This window comes from Epinephelus lanceolatus, chromosome 19, assembly GCF_041903045.1.
Source record: "Epinephelus lanceolatus isolate andai-2023 chromosome 19, ASM4190304v1, whole genome shotgun sequence".
Lineage (NCBI taxonomy): Eukaryota > Metazoa > Chordata > Actinopteri > Perciformes > Serranidae > Epinephelus > Epinephelus lanceolatus.
In genome coordinates, this window is record NC_135752.1 from 6,779,007 (window position 1) to 6,785,006 (window position 6,000).

Genomic DNA, 6,000 nt, shown 5'->3' on the forward strand with positions numbered 1-6,000 from the left:
AATAGATTACAGATTCTGTAACTGATCATTTCACAAGTCACTAACACAGTTTATCCTCCAGCAACACAAAATTATGTTCTCTTGACGAGCTAAACACACGTTACTCACAACCAAGACCTGCACGATGATGGGAAGATGCATGACATCTGAGGGAAAGGTGTCATATCCACACAAATACAATTTCTCCCCCCAAAACAATCACTGTGTAACTTCAGCAGACCCGTGGGAACAGTAATTGTAGTGATTATGCTCAAATTGATGCTTCACAGCTATTCCTGTGTCTCCTGTATTGTAATTAGATTTTTTTTTCCTCTAGTGAAGTTTCTTTTTAAATGCTTCTTTGGAGCATGGAGACTAATGACTACATGTTTCCCCACTGAAATGTTCAATCAGCAGCTCATTAGAGGGACAGACACATTCAGCTCTGCTGATTTGATTTTTCACTTTCCTTTTCGGTGTCCCACATTTATCAATCTACAGTCCAGAGGAGACGAGGAGGGAGAGCTTTCTGTCGGGGTTAGTGGGCACATGCTGAAGCATATATACGCTCTATGCTCTGACTCTTACAGGTTAAAGTAACAAAGCACTCAATAAAAAGTTTCTACAGTCATATGCAGTGGTTTGAATAAGTATTGAGATCTTTTAATCAAGTAGAAATAATAATACCACAGATTAAAAATACTTTATTACAAGTAAAAGCACTGCATTCAAAATCTTACTCAAGTAAAAGTAAAGAAGTATGAGCATCAAAATGTACTTAAGTATCAAAAGTAAAAATACTCCTTATGCGTGATGACACCAATGAGAGTGCGATGTTGTCATGGTAGAGCTAATTGTAACTACTTAATGTACTGCTTTACAAGTTTAATTTATAAGATTATTGTTACTATTATGATTATTATTATTATTATTATTATTATTATTATTATTATTATCAGTTTTCTACTTTTCCAGATGTTTCTTGGGTCCAGCACCTACTCCACTGGACATTTGGATGAGTGTGTCTTCTGCACTGTTTTATATAAGAGTGCATCACATTTTTAAATTATCAAATGATTTACATGTAAAATCTTGACCTGAAAAGTTACTACAGCTGTAAATAAATGTAGTAGAGTATGAAGTACAGTATTTCCTTCTGAACTGTGGTGGCAACGCAGTTGCTAGGCAAAATGTTGGCATTGTACATTTCTGCAAACCATGGATACCTTACATTTGCATATTATCATGTAGTGGATACATTTAAACTTTATCCTTCAGTAACGCTGTGGTTCATGTGTGGTTAGCTTTAGGCACAAAAAAAACCCCACTTGGTTATGTTTAGGGTAAGATCATGTTTTCGTTAAAACACCTGGTTTTGGGGGCACAATCCCTTCTGAAGATAATACCGCTTTTTGTGCCACTATCCCAGCAGGAAATGCAGCGATGTCTTGGTAAAAAGAATGTGCTTTTCGTGCAGCTCTCTCAAGGGGAAACACAGCAATGTTTCTGTAAAGAATCAACCACTTTTCATGACACTATTTCAGTTGGAAACGCAGTGATGTCTCGGTAAAAAACAACTGCTTTTCATGCAATTATCCATGAGGAAAACGCATCAATGTCTCTTTAAAAAAATTCTTTTCATGCCATTATTTCAGCCAGAAACACAGTAGTCTCGCTCACCAGACCTTTCTCAAGAAAAGAAAGGTCTGGCTGGGCCGACTCTCACTTTAAGATTGGAGAAAAAACGCCCCGGCTGCTTGTATTTCTTTCAACCAATTACAATCGTTCTTGGCGGTGCCACAGCAACGGTGCACTTGCAAAAATATTGCCGGGGGAAACAGGTTTTGGTGTAACACACCCACAAAAATATAGCCTACAGGACAAGAACCATTGCAGAAAAATGGCTACATCCCCGCAAGATCAAACACTGCAAAAGTTAGTGAAGGACGTGTTGAAAACAGTTGAAAACTACTACACAGCTGGAGGTGGTAGGGCGGGACTTCAGCAGGTGGCTTGTTCCGCCCAATGAGAGGCTGATCTATGCAGCGAACTTCCGCCCACTCAGACTAGAAACACAGTAATATCTAGGTAAAAAACACTTGCTTTTCATGCCACTATTTTGGCCGGAAACAAAGTGATGTCTTGGTAAAAAATGTGGCTACTTTTAATGCCACTATTTCGGCAAGAAATGCAGTGATGTTAAAAATCAATCCATTTGCATGCCACTCTCCCAGAGGGAAACACAGCAATGTTTCTGTGAAAAAAAACCTCAAAAAAACTCTTTTCATGACACTGTCTCGTCTAGAAACACAGCGATGTCTCAGAAGAAAAATGACTGTCTCTTGTGTCACTCTCCCAGAAGGAAACACAGTGACGTCTCAGTAAAAAACGTCCACTTTTCTTGGCACTATTTCAAACAGAAATGCAGCACTGTCACAGTAAAAAACAACCACTTTTTTTGTGGCACTATCTCTGCTGAAAAAACAGCAACAGGTCACTACAAAACACTTAGCAGCTAAAAAGCTGCTGGAGACACAGCGATGACTCGCTACTGTGTTGTTGTTTGTTGGTCTCAGACAGTGGTCTGCAGCTTGGCAGGTGTTTTGCTAAGGTGTCACACTACCAACCATCCCCTCCACCTCCAGATGACAAAGTCAGCTCATGTATGAAACATTGATACAATATGTATGAAACATACACAAATAAAACATGTTTGTAGTTGGCAGGGACGTCCAGTGCCAACATTTTCTTTGGGTGACTGGGCTAGCAGTGGAGTTGAATTATAAAGTAGCAGAAAACAGAAATACTCAAGTTAAGTACAAGTCCCTCAGAACCATACTGAAGTGCAGTGCTTTAGTAAATGTACTTGGTTACATCACACAACAAGAATATTATGAACCTTGTGATCAGAATAGACCTATTTATTCCTGAGATAGATATGAGATGTTTTACAATGATAAATGTATAGTTAGCTATTTACAGCTTTAAATGTGACATTGCAGACATGTTGTCTGATATGGATTTTAATGTGTTGACAGTACACTGTGGCTTCATGGCTTTATGCGCTGTATGTGCTCTGCGCTGTCACTCAGAGAGCAAGGAAAAAGTAATCATTGCAAATTCTCTGAGAGGCTTTCATGACATTGTTTACCTTCCATTTTTGTGTCCTTTTAAAAGAGACACAGTTCACCGAGGGCCGTCTTGCAGGTGCATTTAACAATTGACTCATGCTTATGTTCCTCTTATAGTGAAAGCATGCACAAAAGAGCATTTATGGTCAGCCGGTAGGAAAAGAGAAAAAAACCCACCACCAGCCTTTAATTAGCGTTTGATTGCACTTTAAAAAACACTCAAATGCATTAAAAAGTGATCACACAGTCAAAATGGAGATTGGCTTCATTAATAGTGACTAGGAGGTAAAAAGCTTGTGGCTTCATACACAGACGTAAACACATTTTGCACCCAGCTACACACTCTTCTACACCCACTCCTGTGATTTATTTGTGATACAGACGCAGAGCTGTTGACAGGTTAAAATGAGTTAATATAAGTTAATAAGTTAAAAGGGGTGAGGAGAAGGTGAGTGCTGTTAAAGTGCTCCGCCGTCCTGTTCGGCACCAATTTGCCCCCATAAAGCCTTGCACTAAAACAGACTCCATCTGACATAGTGGCGTATTAGTGGTGCAAAAAGACACATAAAACCGCAGTGATTCACGCACACAAAAGCCCCTCAGCAAGTCTCTAGATGCTCCTAATGAAGACCTGTATGTGACGGCGAGCGCACAATAAAGCAGAGCGAGCAGAGTGCCAGGCCTCTCCGCCTGCAAACACTTTGCATCTGCATCAGCCCTCTGTCCTCTCAATGATTATAAAAGCCAGAGTGGAGTCTGGAAATCAGAGAAGTGCCTCCGTGTGTTTGTGGGTTTCCGTTTTGAATGAATGTATTGTTCATTCAAGGAATTTACTTGCATTTAGGAAATGGAATCTGCCTTTATTTTTCAGGATTTGCATACTCGGCACAGTCGTATCTGCTGATTTGCTTCTTGTTACACAATACATTATGTTTGCATGAGTTTATTTTCCTGCAGAAGACATTAGTCATTACTTTCCTGGAAAGATTGATAGTAATTAGAGCTGCAACTGTTAATCAATTGGTTAATGGTTTCAGTCATTTCTCAGATGATAAATATTTAACAAAACTGCCAAATATTTGATGGTTCCAGCTTCTGAAATGTGAAGATTTGCTGTTCTTTGTCTAATATAATAGTAAATTGGACTTTTGGACTGGACAGAACAAGACATTTGGGAGGCATCACTTTGAGCTCTTGGAAATTTTGGTTGTGACATTCACTGTATTTTGATATTTTACAGACCAAATGATCCATTTGAAATGAAAATAATCATTAGTTACAGGCCTGACTTGACAAATTTTGAAATATATTGTTTTACTGTATTATATTATCTGTTCCAAACCTTTGGAAATGACCAGATGTAACTCCTTATACAACAACAACAACACCAGCACTGCAGTCCAATCTCCCAACATCTCACCAACCAGCAAAACTGAGACAGGTTGTGGATTTATCCATCAGTCCTTAATTCTTTCCTTACCATTCTCGATACCACAAGGAAAAATTGAAATCAAAGACATAAAATTATTTTTTTATTAAAATATAAGTATAACAATCTATAACATGACACCAATGACTTCTTTTCTTGGTAAGTAGCAGAGAACAGCAGAATGACTGTAGTAAACATTAAAAATATGAGACAGCGAAAAAGCGTAGCTGGTATGGGTGTTGATACTGTAGAAAATGAGTATTGCAACCATTTCAAATATGCAGTAATCAATAATCAATATAAATCGATAAATCAATATTTTTGACAATATTAATCAGATCCTTTACTTAAGTAAAAGTACTAATACAACGATATAAAACACTCCATTACAAGTAAAAGTCCTGCATTCCAAATTCTACTTAAATACAGAGGTATTATCAGCAAAATGTTCTTGAAGTATCAAAAGTAAACATAGGCTACTTTTTTTTTGGCTTTTTGCCTTTCTTTGACAGGACAGTTTAGGCATGAAAGAGGAAAAGAGAGGGGATGGCATGCAGCCAAGGGCTGTGGATTGGAATCGAACCTGTGCCGCTGTGGCAAGGACACAGCCTTGGTACATGGTAGCCAGCTCACCTGGTAGAGCAGGTGCCCCAAGTAAACATACTCATTCTAAATAAAAATGTCTCCTGTGAGTGATACAATAGTAAATATGACATTATCAGATTCCTGATGCATCAATGTTGAAATTAGCATTCAACTGTTGTAGCTGCTCGAGGTGGAGCTGGCTTATCTGCTATATATAGACCACAAACCTATCATTTTTCAGACTTTTCTCAAGTATTTTCATTTCTCATATAAATATTGGATAATGTTACCTCTTTGGGCCTCAAACAATTATTCATTTTTAATTAAATGAAACTGTGAGAAATTTAAAGGTGAAATGTCTCTTTGGTGGAGCACAGGGGTGTAAATATAGACTGTGTAGGCAGTGCAGTTGCACTGAGGCCCGTGAGATGGGGGCCCTCCAACAATGTGTTGGGTGGAGAAGGGGCCCTTATGAGTGATTGCCAACTTTGACATATGCCTGTGTTCAAAGAAAACCTGTCATTAAATTAAAAACAGTGATATTTGCTATATATTGCCTTGAAAAAGGCCGACCAATCTTCATCATGTTTTTTTTTTTTTTTTGTAAAATAGCCAATAGCATCCATAAAAAAATGATATGCTTATTTTAGATAAACTGTGATAAACTATTGAAACTGTTAAATTAAATTTAAATTTCTCAGGTACTTTTGTGATATACACATATGCAATAAGAATTATTGGGTAACCTGTATGTTGATGTTATCCAGTGTCAAGTCTCATGTGACGAAATGATATGTGAACAATAACATGCACTAGGGCCCATCACAACTACCTTAAGCCACTGCTGAAACAACTCACCAACTCATAAACATCTGA